Below are 19,854 nucleotides of genomic sequence, written 5' to 3'. Positions count from 1 at the left end.
TTTTATAGGTAATACATTCGGGATTTCAGTTGTCTATCATATAAATAAAATAATTGTATATAATTAACAAGCAGTTAATCCATTTTCAATAACTAAAAGCAATTATTCCAAATCTTTTAAAAATAAAATAACAGAAAAGCAGATATTGCAGAAATGCAGAACAAAACCGAAAGGATTACAGAAAATGCGTTTATCATTATAGTTAGGCATATGTATCCTTTTTCAAATGCTGTCATTTCCAACCTTTAAGTCTTATGCAAAACTAGAAGGAAGAAGAGGAAAAAGAAAAAAAGAGGAAAGAGTATTTGAATAACTTTCTGACAATAAGCGGGAAATTGACTTTGATCAACACAGACCCAGCTCCCAGAAGGCAGGAAAACTTAACCCAACAGTACTTCTAATTAGACTATTTTTAGAGCATGTTAACACCTCATTAATCTGAGTAGGCTGTGACCTTAACATGTTAGGCATTTTAATAATTACCTTGGGAATAGCAGAAAGTTCCCTTCTTTGTAACATAAGTGTTCCTCTGAATTGAGTGAAATATCAGATGCCACTGTTTAATTTCAAATTTAATGTTTATAGACTGTATCCACCGATGCATTTAGCAATGTCTGAAATGCATCCATATGATCAGGGAAAAGATGGACATGGGACTGTATCAATGTAAACCATCATTACAAGTAATTATTAAGCCATCCCATATTATAGAATCATTACTGAAGGAAAATTTTAAATACAAGCAAAATAAATAAATCCTTTCTTTAGGTCAATTAAGTAATATATAATGAAAAGTCTTAAACCATACAAACAATTTATTTATAAATTCTATTTCTAGGAACTGAAGGTAAATAAATAAAGTATAAAGATTTAGTAACAGGGATAGCTATTGTAGCACTGTTCATTAGAAAAAAAATTGCAATAAGACAAATGTACAACAATAATAATACTGCATTGAATACTATGCAACCATTAAGATATTGAGTAGACTTATATTTACTTGCTTGAGTAGTTATTCACAAATGCAAAAGAATAGATACACCAATGATATATAATATATGATTGTAAATTGTATAGTGTAGAGGTTAAGAATAGGACACAGGTCTTGATGTTAACATATCAAGCCCTCAGTCCTTGACTCATTACTTACTGGTATGTCATCTAGGCAAGTTGTTTAGTATATCTGGGTCTAAGTTTCTTCAAGTGCAAAACAGTTTGCCTAGTAAAATGGTTTTAGGTGCCTAATATACTATGAAAAATTTTTATTTCAATGTTAGATACAAGAAAAAAAACCTATCCTTTCCTTGAATACACACACCTATAGCTCTACTCTGTTTCTAGTTTGCAGTATCTAGCCACTGAGATATGCAGCAATGAAGTAGTGCTCGAAATTTATATGCTCACTGCATTTTGTTACTCTTCGCCATATATTTGGGAGCTAGAATGAAAGCAAAAGTGATTTCAGTTGTATTATTATTCTAGATTATGTAAACATTAGTGATATTGGATTTAACAAGAAGAAATCTTTCAAATTATTAAAATTATATCATTCACTTTTAAATTTCAAATGCATTAAGTCTTAGAGTAATTCTTAAATTGCCTTTGCATCGTGTTTATATTTCTCCCACAAAATGAGAAAGATATCTTGTAAAGAACAGGGGCTTATGCATAGAATCTATCACTTAGCCTAACTGAATAATTATTTCTAATATGCTAAGTATTTTCTTTTTTTCCTAAGGTACTGTGATTCAAGCATTATGCTTAATCTTCTCTTTACCTTCTAAACCTGGGTTTTCTGGACTGCTGCAATAGTCAGAAATTCACTGTCATGCTAATCCTGAGAAATTGCTTTCTTTACTTTCCCATTCCTTTTTGCCTTCTGTATTAGTTTCCTGCATAACAAATTACCACCCACTTCGTGGCTTAAAATAATACAAGTGTATTTTCTTATATTTCTGGAAGTCAGAAGTCCCAAATGGGTCTTACTGGGCTAAAGTCAAGGTCTCAATAGGACTATATTCCTTCTAGAGGCACTAGAGGAAAATCCATTTCCTTAAATTTAAGTTTCTAGAAGCCATCTTTATTCCTTGGCTCATGGCCTCTTTCTCCATCTTCAAAGCCAGCAAGACAACATCTTCATCTCTCTCTCTTGAGAGAGATGTGTGACAATACACACATAGCCCTTTATGACTCCTGCCTCATTCTCTTCCTTATAAGGGCTCTTATGATTACACTGAACCCTTCTGGAGAATCCAGGATAATGTCCCCATTACAAACTCCTTAACCTTTTGCCGTGTAAGGTAACATATTTACAGGTTCCAGGGATTAGGACGTTGACATCTTTGAAGACATGATTCTGTCTACCATCCCTTCCTTCTAAACAATCCTTTACCATCGGAATAATTTTGTTTTCTGATAATTGCATTCACTTTTTAATATCCTTCAGTGATTTCCCCGTCAATTTCAGGATAAAATCTAAGATCTCACCATGTGGGATCCTTCTCAGTAGACCTCCATTTCCATTAACTTGCACCAGTCCTCCATTCATATCTTTTATTCCAACCATATTGACATTGTCCTGTCCCCTCTTCCCTACACATGGCTTCCTCCCTTGGTCCAGTTAAGAGACAAGATGAGAATAAATGAAGCAGTGACATGATGACTAGAGAAAAGAGGAGAGTTTAGTGGTATATTTAGGAAGCAGAATGATCTTTACTTTGTGATCTCTTAATTGTGGGGTAGTTTGAGCTGAGGGATGTGAGAGAGGAAACTAGGAAAACAAAATTCTGAATACTAACACATTTTTGGGTGGAGGAAGATCATGAATTCAGTTTGGCACATACAAATGAAAATACACAGTAGATGTTAGGATAAGAGAATTATTAACTTTCATGGACCATCATGTGAAATTCAAGACCATCTTTTACGTCGATGACTTAGTGTACATTTTAATTACTTATATATTTGGATTACATATTTTTTAAAAAAAGATAAACATCTGACAATACAAGGAGCTACTGTCATCTAAAAATACTCCCCTGTATTGTCCTATGAGTGTTCCATTTTAGCTGTTCTGCACAATCTTGCAAGACTAATGCAAGTGATAAATGATGAAATAATTTTTGATTTGCACGGTAGTGCCAAGCATCTTGTCAGCTATAAAAGACAGTTGGCCCACGATCTTTAGATGTTATTCTATCCAGTGTTTTTGATTTAATTCCAGGGGCAGCCTATGAATAGCTAACTTGGTGAGATTTGTCTTTAGTTTGCTTGCAAAGCTTTATTTGATGCTGATTCATAAATTATACTTGCTGCATTACAGAATCTCATTATCTTTCATTAGAGAACGCATACTAAATAGAAGTTAGTATTACATGTGAAGCACTGCCTGAGGGATAAAAGTGCCAATGAAGGCAATGGCATTGCAGTTTACTGCTACAAAGAGGCGAGAAAACACAGGTTCTAATCCTCTTGTCTTTAATATGTAGCACAACGTTAAGCCTTGTAATATAAGACCCGACTAATGTCTGATTAATAGACAAGAACAATTAGTAAATTCTTAACTGAGGAGATGTGCATTATGTTCCAGCCCTCTAGGGATGACTGTGGCTAGTACAGTGCCTGAGACATAATAAGTGATTGATAAGTAGTCTTGCAGTAAATGTGAATATCAACTTTAATTATTCTCATGAATGAAACCAACTGTATTTGTTAATTAAAAATTGTAGAATCCTCATAAAGGGGTATTACATATTCTTTACATAGCAATTTTAACCAAGATTACAATGTTTATGAAGATTTCCCTTCACATACACGTGCATGTGCAAACACAAAATTTGATAAGGCAAGGATTCAACATTTGTCTGTAATTTTTCCCTTATTTTGTTATTATAATGCTTGCAAGGTAACTTAAGTTGACAAAGAAAATGAAAACACAGTCCCGTACCTCAAAGAACTTATGGTACACTAGAGATGATAGAGCAAATATAATGGGACAAACGAGAATACTCCTACCAGTCATCACTAATTTCAGATATATTTATATCATTTTTGAGATATGTATACTAACTATCTAGGAATTGAGTGCTAATATAAATCAAAACAATATTTTTTGCTCATATATTTTAAACCAACTTCTTAAAAGAAAGAATATTATTTAGAAATAGGAGCATTCAGATGTTTGAAAAGCCAGTTTTGCAGAGGTTTAGAAACAAGTGGGAGCTGATGGTTCAGAAAATACAGGACATTTAGCTACAGCTGAACAGAACTCTCAGTATAAGGCCCTCGTGGTGTTACTACCATTTTAGCTGCTACGTCAAAGGGCTGTATGTCCCAGATGGGCAGAAAGAATGGGGATGATAGGATGATGGAGGTTGCCTGTAAGAGAGCTGGACAAATTTTTCAGATATAAACCAGATCTGCACGGCATTTTAAATTGATGGGTCATGGAGTGAGGCGGTGGGGAGTAGGGCAGGTGACCATAAATATTAAGTTGTGTAAAGGAGCAGTAGAGTTATGGATGGAGATAGATATAAACATAAATATATATTTTTTTCTTAACTTTTTCTAGGACATTTTCTAAATGAGTAGACATTTCTGATTGGATTGTCAAAAATATCATTTATCTGACTGAATGAAAAGAAAATAAGTTCATACAAATTCAAGCAAGGGAACAGGCATTGATTTTATTGTTCCAGACCTAGTATACTTCGAAGATGAGCGAATTTGAATCAATCTCACCAATTCAGAGAAATGAATGCAGAAGTAGTTGAGCTGATCAGATTTCAGCAGGCTGCCATAATACATGAAACAGACTCAGATTCCATGTGCTGAAAAGATGATCATCGTGATAGACCTATGTGGTTCACTTGTGAAATGAAATTGGGGAAAGATAGAGAAAGTAAAATTGAATTTCATTATTGTCTGAGTGTGGTAAGTGACTATTAAAATGATGTTAGAGAGAGAAGAAGAAAAGATCACAAACATTCAGCCTCCAAAATCGTTTTGGTCTTTTTCTGAAGAAATATTTCATAATTACAAGTCATTTTAATATGGGCAAACAAAAGGATCATTGAAGAGGAAAACAACAAGATGTTTTGAGATTTTTTTAAGGTATCTTCCTTTATTTTTGAAGGTTTTTTTTATTACTCTTTTTTTTTTTTTGGAACTAAAACTGGAACCAAACAGTAGTTGGATTTCAGGTGTACCACACAATAATTCGGCCTTCAACTATACCACAAAGTGATCACCACAATAAGTCATTACCATTCGTCACAATACAATTGACCCCTTTCACCCATTTCGCCCACCCCCAATCCCTTGCCCTCTGATAACCACCAATCTGTTTTCTGTATCTAGGAGTTTTGTTTTGTTTGTTCATTTGTTTTGTTTTTGGATGCCACATATAAGTGAAATCATATGGTGGTTGTCTTCCTCCACCTGACTTATTTCACTGAACGTAATACCCTCAAGGTCCATCTGTGTTGTCACAAATGGCAAGATTTCCTTCTTTTTTATGGCTGAGTACTATTCCATAGTGTGTGTGTGTGTGTGTGTGTGTGTATATGTGTGTATATATATACACACATATATATTTACACATATCTTCTTTATCCGTTCATACATCAATGGACACTTAGGTTGTTTCCATATATTGGCTATTGAAAATAATGCTGCAATGAACATAGGGGCATAAATCTTTTCAAATTAGTGTCTTTGTTTTCTTCAGATAAGTACCCAGGAGTGGAATAACTGGACCACATGGAAGCGATATTTTTAATTTTCTGAGGAACCTCCATACTGTTTTCCATAGTGGCTGTACCAATTTATGTTCCCACCAACAGTGTACTGGTGTTCTCTTTTTTCCACATCCTCTCCAACACTCGCTACTACTTGTCTTTCCGTTATAGCTATTCTAACAGGTGTGAGGTGATATCTTATTGTGGTTTTGATTTGCATTTTCCTGGTAATTAGTGATGTTGAACATTTTATCATGTGTCTATTGGCCGTCTGTATGTCTTCTTTGGAAAAGTGTTTATACTACTCAAAGCAACCTACAGATTCAAGACAGTCTCTGTCAAAATTCCAATGACATATTTCACAGAACGAGACAAATAAGTCTAAAATTTGTATAGAATCACAAAAGACCCCAAATAGCCCAAAGAAATCTTGAGAAAGAAGAACAAACCTGGAGGTACCATGCTCTCTGATCTCAAACTATGCTACAAAGCAATAGTAATCAGAACGGTATGGTATTGGCATAAAAACAGGCACACAGATGAATGGAACAGAAGGATAAGCCCAGAAATAAACCCACATATATGTGGTCAATTAATTTACAACAAATGAGCCAAGAATATACAATGGGAAAAGGACAGTCTCTTCAATAATCAGTATTGGGAAAACTGAACAGGCACATGCAAAAAATGAAAATAGATCATTATATTACACCATACACAAAAATCAACTGAAAATGGATTAAAGATTTGAGTGTAAGACCTGAAACCATAAAACTCCTAAAACAAAACATAGGTGGTAAACTCCTTTCCATTTGTCTTGGTGTGGAATTTTTGGAACTGACTCCAAAGCAAAGGCAACAAAAGCAAAAATAAACAAGTGGGATTACATCAAACTAAAAAGACAACCTGCTATATGGGAGAAAATATTTGCAAATCATATATCTGGTAAAGAGCTAATATCCAAAATATATAAAGAACTAAAACAGCTCCATTGCAAAAAAACAACAAACAATCTGATTAAAAAATGGCAGAGGGTTTAAGTATCTTCCTTTAATGGACTATATTAGTCAGGGTTCCCCAGAGAAAAAGAACCATCACCTAGACCTTTTCATAAGACAATGAAAGAAGAAAACTTAAGTGGCAGTAGTAGATAAACAAAATATAAATCATTTCCCCATCTTTAGAACCTGATTTGTCAATTATGTGTTTCATCTTTTTCTGATGGCTTAAAGAGGGAAAATTTGTAATTCTTTCATTTTCTGAGGGAGGACTGAAAATGGATGAGGTTTTTAGTTAGTAGTAGTAAATCTCAGGAAATTGCTGTATTCAATGAAGACTGAGTCATTCACTAAACCCCACAGCAAATGAAGGAAATATTCCAATAGCTTTTCTCTCATGGCTAATTAAATATGTATATGAAAGAAAGTAATGTATCTAAATAAAGAAAATGCATTCAATTTATAACAATTGCAGAACATATTATCACTGATTCCACGCTAAGCGAGATTGCATAGACCAATACATTCATATTGAAATGCAAAACCACTATCCTTTGTCCTGACTTTGCTCTCTTTATGCAACGAGATTCTAATATTATTGTACTAATTTTCTAAGTCTAATTTTTACCATTTCAAATTGAACTACTTCAAAATTTCCAATTTGCAAGTTTAGTGCCTAAAACAAACATTTTACTACTTTAAGGCACTTGTCCTATGTCTTATAATATTACTGTACTTGCCATTCACTTGCATCCCTCATGGTCAAATATTATAATAATAAGTAATAGCAAAATGCTTAGAGCAGCCGAAAACTGACTTGCTGCTGCTGAATCTTAATTTATTTTTAGGGTCTCCAAGAAACCAAATTGTTCACCCATGCTCAGTTCTGCATCTAAGATGTAATGTCAAGGCAGAACATGGCTTTATAAAAAATTTCAACATCATAAATTCGTTTCAAAGGAGACATTCTTGATGGCCCCTGCTCTAAGTCTGTATCAAGACTGAAATATGTATCAAGGCTGAAATATGGTCTAAAATAAGAATTCTTTGAGGTCGTGGTTTTGCTGCCTCTGAAAAAAATACATTGGCATCATTGGTAACTGTTTTTTGGTGGGTGTTGGGAGAAGTGAGAAGAAAAATCCATAGTAGCTTCATTATAGGCTTTGCAGAAACCAGCCCTTCATTGGCTTATAGAAGTGGAAACATTGTAATATACTATTCCAAATAGATAGGAATAGCTTAGACATTGTGACAGTAATTGGAGCCAGGCTGTAATATGCTGCATATTGAAGGCTCTGCTGTTCTGCCTTACTTCCACGGACAACTGAATGTTCACTGCTTGTTTTGCCTCAGGGTAATCAATTGCCAAGGGAAATATCCTCCACATTTTCCCATGAATGGGAATGATTCATGTCTGCTTCCATGAATCGTTATTATACTTTGTATAATATTGGCAGCCTTGCCTGTTGTACATTTCCAAATAGGAGCTGATTACTGAAAGATTTTTCTCACTAGCTGGTTTTGGTTTAGGAGTCCCCAAACTCACATCCGTATGTCTAGTGGCCCGTGTATCACAATTATAAAATAACTAAAAGTTTTAAAATTTCTCTGTTAATATTTTTATTTTTCCATTCCATGATACGAAATGGCAATTTATTATGAGATTAGTATATGTCATGTAACTTAGTTAGCCCTGGAGGAAAGTCGTATTAGGTTACTTTATGGGCCTCATTCATGATTAAAATGGGTGACAAGCAGAAGTCAATGATTGTAATATTACAGACACATTTTTGTTTCTAAGATTTTCCACATGAAAGATACTAGAATAAAAGGTGTTTGTTTCTTCACTAAGATGTGAAGGTAAGTTACTTTTAATGATCCATGTAGGTAGTTAGGAATCTACCAAGAATTCTATTTGAGATCTTCAGATTATAAGTTCCTATCCAATACAGGCTATTTTTTTTCCCAGTACTCAATAAATGTTAATGATGCTGATAAATATTGTGGGTCACAGTGACTTCAGAGCTGCTATAAAATCTACTTTTGCTCTCATTTTGAGCATGAAATTATGGCCCCCAGAATTTGTACCCATAAAAAGACGCTGTAGGTATTGAGTCATGTTTCAAAATGGTTCCCAATATGGTACATCTCCAAGTTTCCAAAAAGTTAAGTTTTATAATTTACTTAATATATTTTCAGGACAGTAAATTTATACAACTTTATAAATAAAGCAATATATGTATTTTGAAGTTGCATACTCAAAAAGTTTACTGAAGGGAAATGCATTCTGGAAGTTAAACAAACATTGCTTTGGATTGTATGCTCTACAGCCATTGTAGGTTAGACTTTTTTCTGTTTATTTTATCCAATTTTGAATACCCCGTTTCTAGAAGGTGTCTGGCACTTATTAAGCATTCTGTAAAAATTAATTCAATGAAGGAAGGTTATACATCCACAAAACCAATATAGTTCACATTTCATTTTGAATGAAAATTTGAAGGGATCCTTTAAAACAAGACTATTAAATAGACACAATTATAACATCCAGCTTAAGAAAATAATACAAGCAATTTTGGCGTAACATCCTTTAATACACAATAAAATTGAACTTCATTGGCAAGCAATCTTAAAATGAATAGACTAAGACTCAGGATCTGGTTCCTCTTAGCTACAAATATTTGCTAGGCATTAACGAAATGTGAAAAGAAATTGTATACATGAGCTGGGGGTAGTTAATGGCCAAATATGTTTTAGAAATCATACACAATTTATCTCCCTCTCAAATAGTCTTGTAGCAAAAGAGAATGTTTAACTGTGTAACCTGGTGTACCTCAAACTCATTTGGCCATGGAATTCTTTTATTCAAGGTACGTCTATTAATATCTGGTAGAATTAGCATTCTAAAGAACATAGTTTTAGGAAATGTAATATTATTGCATAATTACAACTATACCCCAAAATAACTTAATAGATTTAATGCAGTTCTACTTAAGATCTAAAGAAGTTTTGGGAGTAGAGTGGGGTTTTATTTCAATTTTGACAAAAATATGTGTACATACATGTATACAGGTACATAGAAACGGAGTGGGGGAGAAGTACTTTTTATGATATTGAAAAACTATTTTAGATTCTTTGACTTTTAAAAAATTATTAAAGGATGTGGAACTCTACCGTATGTACTTTGTTATCTATCGAGACGAGAATAGCGTTTTTCTTTTTGATTTATTAACGTGAAGAATTAGGTTTGTAAAAATATATTTATTTTTAATTGTGGTAATATTGGTTTATAACGTTATATAAATTACAGGCATATCTCCTTATATTTAGATTTCTGTGTAGACTAGATTTTTTGAATATTTAAGCATTACTCTATTTTCTACTTTTGGCTTATCATACAATTGGTACTCTATTGTACTTGATTTGTGAAAATTTTATTCAAGTTTTTGCATCTTTATTGGTGAGTGAGATTGATTTCAAGTTTTATGCATTGTATATGTAATATCTTTGTATCATGGTTGTGCTACATATTTTTAAATTATTGGGAAATTTTCCTTTTTTCTTTAAGTTCTGAATGAATTAAAAAGCCACAGAATTATTTGCTTAAAATTTACAACAAACTCAATTATGAAACCTTCTGGAACCATCTTTTTTGTTAGTAGATTTTGACAATTATCTCAAAAATTTTCCAAGGTTCTTTGTCTATTCAACTTATTGTTTTATTTTGTGGTCATTTTAGTAATTTATATTTCCTAGAGAATCATTTCAAACAAATTCAATTTTATTAGCGTCACAAAATACAAAGTATCTTGACAACTTTTTGCTCATAATAAATTTTGTATGATTCCTCTATTTTTTCTTATTTACATTAAGAATTGGTTTATATATTTTATTTGTTTATAAGGAACCAACTTACAACTTTATTTAAGAGTACAAATTTTTATCTTGTTTTCTACTTAATCATATATTTTACTTTTTTTGAGTCCTTGTAATTGCTTTTCTTACATTGGTTTTGTGGTTATTTTTCAAACTTTAAATTTGATTTCTGATTCAATTTATTTAATGTTATATTATCATATAATCAAATTGTTTAAGAAGAAGAACTTTCTTCTGATAACATATTTTTCCACAATTCAAGTAATTTAATATATAGTGCCATTAATATCTAAATAATTTTATTTAGAGTTCATTTTATGGAAATATAAAATAGTGTTAAGAAATGTTTCCTGACTAGTAGAAATACGGATGGTTTTTATTTACTGTATTAATGCCTGTCATCTATTTTCATGTTGCCTACAGTGAACATAATTTATTTTACTAGAAAAAAAATTTTTTTTTTATTCTAGTCAAGATGGTCTATAAGTTCATGATTGGAGGCAAGCCCTCTGCTCCCAACATAAAGCAAAGAAATGACTATGAAAATGTCATATGAAAATACAATATATAAAAAGACAAAATTCAAAGAATACACCCTGATTCAAAAAGAAGATAGCCATCTGCATGGAGTAGAAGAGAGCAAATCAGGATAAAGCCTCTGGGCTGCCGGAAGCAGGAGGTTGGTCAGGGCTTGGTTTCAGGAGCAGTTCAAGGATTAAAATCATTGCACATGAGTGAGAAACAGAAGAAGGTGAAGTCTGGCTCCTCCAAAAAAGACTTAACCTCTCTGGTAATCAGAGGAAAGCAAAGTAAAGCAAACACGAAGTACTATGAGAGAGAGAGAGAAAGCAACAAAAGAAATCAGACAATTTCAGCTAGTAGTAGAGAAACGGGAACTTTCCTATACTGCTAATGATGGTTTTGATAGCTAATATTTATTGTACACTTACGATGTTGCAGACATCGTTAAAAATGCTCTGTACCAAACCTATTTAATCTTTAGTGCAACCCAATGAGATAGACATTATTGCTATATTCATTCGACAGATGAGAAACCTGAGTCACAGAGAAGTATCTTGCCAAGGTTGTACAACTAGTTCTCAAGGAGTCTGACTCCAGATCCATATAATCCTGAGAACGTAACATAGTACAATTACTTTGGAGAGCAGATAGGAAAATTATAGTAAAGTTGAAGAGTTATGCACCCAAAGACCATATATTTCCACTGCTGGATGTCATTCCTACATCTGATGCTTGGAATCAAAGAGGTGAATGTATAAAAGATCCTAGCAACATTATTTATAATAATAGCGGACACATAAAGTATTTATTTTGCACCAAGCACAATTCTTATATTTAGTAACTATTGTATTCTCCACAAAAATCCCATGAGGGAGTTACTATTAACTTTTCCAATTTAGAAATGAGGCACACAGTGTTGTGTATAAAATAGCAAAATATTGAAACTACCTAAATGCTCCTTAATAAGAGAGCAGAGTTTTAAGCCTGGTATATTCATACATAGGAAGCTTAAAGCAGCTATGCAATGAATAGTCTCTATATATCAAAATGCACAAATCTAAAAAAAACAACAACTATTTTTTAAAAAGTTTATTGATGCCAATATATTTTTAAATGTAGGAAAACATTCTACATGTACTTCACAAGATTCCCTTTGGATCGGGAGGAAAGAAAATGGAATTGGGAAGTGTCTACCAAGGGCTGCCAATATCCATATTGCTTCATTTTTTAAACAACACAAACTCTGAAGTTAATATGGACAAATATCAAGATTTTTTAAAAAGCTGAGTAAGGGGTATAATGCTGTTTTTTATGTGATTCTCTATACGACTGATATATTTTATACCAAAATATGTGACAATAAATTGAAACTGTATCCATCATGTATTAATCAACTTGACATTAACTTTATTAACCTTATTAAAAATTACTTGTGTACGAGAACAAGTTGTGAAAAATAGCTAGTAGTATTTACCATTTATTGAGAATTTATTTTCTGAATCTATAAGTTTTTATATTATTTACTCATTTAATTATAAATTCTATTAAATTGGGGTAAATACTGTTGAAATTGCTTGCTAAAGACAAAACTACTAAAGGATTGAGCTGGGATTAATATGAAAATGTATCTGGTACCCACTTCAACTGGGCCATACAACTTCTCTAGAATGATAGAGGTACCAGTATTGACTACAGAGCTCCTAGAGTCATTAAAAGGGTAGGCTGTTTCTGGCCTCAGTAACCTTCTTTTCTGGACATGAGCTCAGTACAACTGAATCACCTGGATGTGAGCCCAAAGCCAAAAACCCCACATGCTTTAATTGGCATGGCTTCCACAGTTATTGCACCTTCACCCCTTCCTGGGATCTGGATTGTGCCAGAGGTTAGGAATTGGCAATGGAGAAGTGATGTAATGTACTGGAGATAGAAAGAATTCAGAATAATTAATGAGAAGGAAGGAATCATACACAGTAGTCTCCACTTATCCACAAGGGATACGTTCCAAGACCCTCAGTGGATGCCTGATACCACGGATAATACCGAATCCTATATATATTATAGGATTTTCCTATATATACATACCTATGATAAAGTTTAATTTGTAAATTAGGCATATTAAGAGATTAACAACAATAACTAATAAAGTAGAAAAATTATAACAATATACTGTGATAAAAGTTATGTGAATGTGGTTTCTCTCTCTCTCAAAGTATCTTATTGTACTGTATCCACCCTTCTTATGATGATGTGAGATGATACAGTGCCTAGGTGAGGAGAAGACATGAGGTGAATGATGTAGGCATTGTGATATAGAATTAGGCTACCACTGACCTTCTGACAATATGTCAGAAGAAGGATCACCAAGCCATGGTGACCTCAATGGTTGGATATCAGGAGCAGACAATGTCAACGGTTACTGGAACACAACTCTGCTATACCATGACAGTTGAAATGATAACCCAAACAGCTACTAAGTGACTAAACGGTTGGTAGAGTCTATGGCGTGATTACACCGGACAAGGGATGAATCACGTCCTGGGCAGGGTGGAGTGGGACAGTGCGAGATTTCATCATGCTATGCAGAATAGCATGCAATTTAAAACTTATAAATTGTTTATTTATGGAATTTTCCACTTAATATTCTCAGACTGCAGTTGACCATGGGTAACTGAAACCGCAGAAAATGAAACCAAGAATAAGGGGGATCTCCTGTAGATCAGCTTCAGCAGCACAGGTTTCTGAACCAGGGTGTGTAGGATTGTCCTCAAAAATGACAACACCTTGGGGCTGGCCTGGTGGCATAGTAGTTAAGGTCTCCAGCTCTGCTTCGTTGGCCCGGAGTTTCGAAGCATCGGATCCCAGGCACGGACTCACACACTGCTTGTCAAGCCATGCTGTGGCGGTGTCCCATATAAAGTAAAGGAAGATGGGCATGGATATTATCCCAAGACCAATCTTCCTCAGGAAAAAGAGGAAGATTGGCAACCGATGTTAGCTCAGGGTTAATCTTCCTCACACACACAAAAAAGACAACACCTAGGCATAATTTGTTACTGTGTCAATTATTATATTAAAGCCTCCCTCAGCTAAGATCACTTTTTTCCTTAACAGCATTGCTCCTCAGATCACTAATTCAAAAATTTTGATATTTTTTCTTTGTAATTCACTTTTATCAATGAAGCTATAGCTTTTGAAATTATATGCAACAAATGGCGTTTTATATGTAATGTTTACTGTGTAATATGTAACTATGATGTATAATGTAACTATGATGTATAATGTAACTATGATGATATTGAGAATGAAAAGTCTAGTCCTATGATTCAACATTTAATCAAATACAAGTAATGTGATGAAACTTTCACAGAGGCTTCATATTGTTGATGACACCTACAAATTGACTTAAGTAAATTGTTTTTGTCTGCTATGATGTTATTTATAGGTTCTCAGTTTTGTGATACTAAATACAGTTGTAAAATAGGGATGCATGTCCATATGTTTTCCCGTATATACACATAAGAGAAGTGGCTATAAGCCCAGATTTTCTTTTTCCCCTCTGTGATTACTATATGAGTATCTGATTAAGGCATCACATGGAGGATGTACCCCAAAATACTTCATGTGTGTCAGTATATAGACACATTGCATAAAGATATCATTTTACCAGCCCTTTTCCTTTCAAAAACTAGGGTCTTTTCATATGTCTCTATTTTTTTTTTTTAATTTTTTGTTTATTGCAGTAACATTGGTTTATAACATTGCAAAAATTTCAGGTGTACATCATTGTACTTCTATTTCTGCATGGACTACATCATGTTCACCACCAAAATACTAATTACAACCCATCACCACACACATGTACCGAATTATCCCTTTCACCCTCCTCCCTCCCCCCTTCCCCTCTGGTAACCACCAATCCAATCTCTGTCCCTATGTGTTTGTTTATTGTTGTTATTATCTACTACTTAAAGAAGGCAATCATACGGTATTTGGCCTTCTCCCTCTGACTTATTTCACTTTGCATTATACCCTCAATGTCCATCCATGTTGTCACAAATGGCTGGATTTCGTCGTTTCTTATAGCTGAGTAGTATTCCATTGTGTATATATACCACAGCTTCTTTATCCATTCGTCCCTTGATGGGCACTTAGGTTGCTTCCAAGTCTTGGCTATCGTGAATAAGGCTGCAATGAACACAGGGGTGCATGTACCTTTGCAAATTGGTGTTTTCAAGTTCTTTGGATAAATACCCAACAGTGGAATAGCTGGATCATATGGTAGTTCTATCGTTGATTTTTTGAGGAATCTCCATACTGTTTTCCATAGTGGCTGCACCAGTTTGCACTCCCACCAGCAGTGTATGAGAGTTCCCTTCTCTCCACATCCTCTCCAACACATGTTGTTTCCTGTCTTGTTAATTATAGCCATTCTGACGGGCGTGAGGTGATATCTCATTGTAGTTTTGATTTGCATTTCCCTGATAGTTAGTGATTTTGAACATCTTTTCATGTGTCTGTTGGCCATCTGTATATCTTCTTTGGAGAAATGTCTGTTCAGGTCTTTTGCCCATTTTTTAATTGGGTTGGTAGTTTTGTTGTTGAGATGCATGAGTTCTTTATATATTTTGGAGATTAAACCCTTATCAGATGTATGGTTTGCAAATATCTTCTCCCAATTGTTAGGTTGTCTTTTTGTTTTGTTGATGGTTTCCTTTGCTGTGCAGAAGCTTTTTAGTTTGATGTAGTCCCATTTGTTTACTTTTTCTATTGTTTCTCTTGCCAGGTCAGATGTGGTGTTTGAAAAGATGTTGCTAAGACCGATGTCGAAGAGCGTACTGCCTATGTTTTCTTCTAGAATTTTTACAGTTTCAGGTCTTACATTCAAGTCTTTAATCCATTTGGAGTTAATTTTTGTGTATGGTGTAAGGTAAGGGTCTACTTTCATTTTTTTGCATATGGCTATCCAGTTTTCCCAACACCATTTGTTGAAGAGACTTTCTTTTCCCCATTGTATGTTCTTGGCTCCTTTGTCAAAGATTAGCTGTCCATAGATGTGTGGGTTTATTTCTGGGCTTTCGATTCTATTCCATTGATCTGTGTGTCTGTTTTTGTGCCAGTACCATGCTGTTTTGGTTACTATAGCTTTGTAGTATATTTTGAAATCAGGGAGTGTGATACCTCCAGCTTTGTTCTTTTTTCTCAGGATTCCTTTAGCTATTCGGGGTCTTTTGTTGTTCCATATGAATTTTAGGATTCTTTGTTCTATTTCTGTGAAAAATGTTGTTGGAACTTTGATAGGGATTGCATTGAATCTATAGATGGCTTTAGGAAGTATGGACATCTTAACTATGTTAATTCTTCCAATCCAAGAGCACGGAATATCTTTCCATTTCTTTGTGTCTTCTTCAATTTCTTTCAGAAATGTTTTATAGTTTTCACTGTACAGATCTTTCACCTCTTTGGTTAAGTTTATTCCTAGGTATTTTATTCTTTTTGTTGCAATTGTAAATGGGATGGTATTCTTAATTTCTCTTTCTGCTACTTCGTTGTTAGTGTACAGAAATGCAACTGATTTTTGTATGTTGATTTTGTATCCTGCAACTTTACCATATTCGCTTATTACTTCTAAAAGTTTTCTGGTGGATTCTTTAGGGTTTTCTATATATAAAATCATGTCATCTGCAAATAGTGACAGTTTCACTTCTTCCTTTCTAATTTGGATCCCTTTTATTTCTTTCTCTTGCCTGATTGCTCTGTCTAGGACTTCCAATACTATGTTAAATAGGAGTGGTGACAGTGGGCATCCTTGTCTGGTTCCTGTTCTTAGAGGGATAGCTTTCAGTTTTTCACCATTGAGGATGATATTAGCTGTGGGTTTCTCATATATGGTCTTTATTATGTTGAGGTACTTTCCTTCTATCCCCATTTTATTCAGAGTTTTTATCATAAATGGATGCTGGATCTTGTCAAATGCTTTCTCTGCATCTATTGAGATGATCATGTGATTTTTGTTCTTCATTTTATTAATGTGGTGTATTACGTTGATTGATTTGAATGTTAAACCATCCCTGCATACCTGGAATAAATCCCACTTGATCATGGTGCATAATCTTTTAATGTATTGTTGTATGCGATTTGCTAGTATTTTGTTGAGGATTTTCGCATCGATGTTCATCAGTGATATTGGCCTGTAATTTTCTTTTTTGTGTTGTCCTTGTCTGGTTTTGGTATCAGGGTAATGTCAGCTTCAGAGAATGAGTTAGGAGCTTCCCTCCTCAATTTTTGGAAGAGTTTGAGAAGGATAGGTATTAAGTCTTCTTTGAATGTTTGGTAGAATTCCCCAGGAAGCCGTCTGGTCCTGGACTTTTATTTTTGGGGAGGTTTTTGATTACTGTTTTGATCTCCTTACTGGTGATTGGTCTATTCAAATTCTCTACTTCTTCTTGATCCAGTTTTGGAAGGTTGTATGATTCTAAGAATTTATCCATTTCTTCCAGATTGTCGAATTGGTTGGCATATAGTTTTTCATAGTATTCTCTTATAATCTTTTGTATTTCTGAGGTGTCTGTTGTAACCTCTCCTCTTTCATTTCTGATTTTACTTATTTGTGCCTTCTCTCTTTTTTTCTTGGTGAGTCTAGCTAAAGGTTTATCTATTTTGTTGATCTTTTCAAAGAACCAGCTCTTGGTTTTATTAATTTTTTCTATTGTTTTTCTGGTCTCTATTTCATTTATTTCTGCTCTGATTTTTATTATTTCCTTCTTCTACTGATTTTGGGCTTTGTTTGTTCTTCTTTTTCCAGTTCCTTTAGGTGCATTTTTAGATTGTTTATTTGAGATTTTTCTTGTTTGTTGAGATAGGCCTGTATCGCTATAAACTTCCCTCTTAGAACCGCTTTTGCTGTATCCCATAAATTCTGGCATGTCGTATTTTCATTTTCATTTGTCTCCAGGTATTTTTTTATTTCTTCTTTGATTTCTTCGTTAACCCAGTCGTTGTTCAGTAGCATTTTGTTTAATCTCCATGTATTTGTGGCTTTTCTGATTTTCTTCCTATAGTTGATTTCTAGTTTCATACCATTGTGGTCAGAAAAGATGCTTGGTATTATTTCAATCTTCTTAAATTTATGGAGACTTGTTTTGTGGCCTAATATGTGATCAATCCTGGAGAATGTTCCATGTGCCTTTGAAAAGAACGTGTATTCTTCGGTTTTTGGATGGAATGTTCTGTATATATCTACTAGGTCCATCTGTTCTAAGGTGTCGTTTAAGGCCAATGTTTCCTTATTGATCTTCTGTTTGGATGATCTATCCGTTGGTGTAAGTGGAGTGTTAAAGTCCCCTACTATTATTGTGTTACTGTCTATTTCGGTTTTTATGTCTGTTAATAATTGCTTTATATATTTAGGTGCACCTACATTGGGTGCGTAGATATTTACAAGTGTTATATCCTCTTGTTGGATTGTTCCCTTGATCATTATATAATGCCCTTCTTTGTCTCTTTTTACAGTTTTTGTTTTAAAGTCTATTTTGTCTGATATGAGTACTGCTACCCCAGCTTTCTTTTCATTGCCATTTGCGTGGAGTATCTTTTTCCATCCCTTCACTTTCAGTTTGTGAGTGTCTTTAGGTCTGAAGTGTGTCTCTTGTATGCAGCATATATATGGGTCTTGTTTTTTTATCCAGTCAGCCACCCTATGCCTTTTAATTGGGGCATTTAGTCCATTGACGTTTAAAGTAGCTATTGATAAGTGTGTACTTACTGCCATTTTTTAACTTTTTTTTTTTTCCCTCAGTGTTTTAGTAGTCCTTCTCTGTTCCTTACTCCTTCTATACAGAATTGATGGTCACTTTACTTTGACCTCTGTCTGAAAGCTGTACTCTTTAACTACCCTCCTCCCTCCTTTTATGTTTTTGATATCATATCTAACCTCTTTTTTGTGCATTTGTATCCATTACATTCTAATCGTGGAAATAGATAATTTTTCCTATTTGTGGTCTTCTCTTTTCCCCTTAAATCAGTGCCTTTAACATTTCTTGTAACACTGGTTTCTTGGTGACAAACTCCTTTAATTTTTGCTTATCTGGGAAAATTTTGATCTCTCCTTCCATTTTGAACGATAACCTTGCTGGGTAGAGTATTGTTGGCTGTAAGTTTTTTCCTTTTAGCACTTTAAATATATCGTGCCATTCTCTTCTAGCCTGTAAGGTTTCTGCTGAGAAGTCAGCTGATAACCTTATGGGGTTTCCTTTGTATGTAACTTGACATTCTCTTGCGGCTTTTAGGATTCTCTCTTTATCTTTAATTCTGGACATTTTGATTATGATGTGTCTTGGTGTGGGCCTCTTTGGGTTTATCTTGTTTGGGGCTCTCTGTGCCTCCTGTACCTGGATGTCTGTTTCCTTCCTTAGGTTAGGGAAGTTTTCATCTATTATTTCTTGAAATAGATTCTCTGCCCCCTTGTCTCGCTTTTCTCCTTCCGGGACACCTATAACACGGATGTTAGTGCGCTTGATGTTGTCCCAGAGGTCCCTTAGTCTGTCCTCCCTCTTTTTTATTCTTTTTCGTTTTCCCTGTTCACCTTGGGTAATTTCTTCTAGTCTTTCTTCCAGCTCACTGATCCGTTCTTCTGTATCCTCTACTCTGCTTTTGAGTCCCTCTAATGAGTTTTTCATTTCCAGTATTGTATTCTTCATTTCTGATTGGTTCTTTTTTATATCTTC

Source organism: Ceratotherium simum, chromosome 7 (assembly GCF_057802395.1).
Source record: "Ceratotherium simum simum isolate JZ-2026a chromosome 7, ASM5780239v1, whole genome shotgun sequence".
Taxonomy (NCBI): Eukaryota; Metazoa; Chordata; class Mammalia; order Perissodactyla; family Rhinocerotidae; genus Ceratotherium; species Ceratotherium simum.
The sequence above is the reverse complement of the archived record's forward strand: the minus strand, read 5'-3'. Positions refer to the sequence as shown.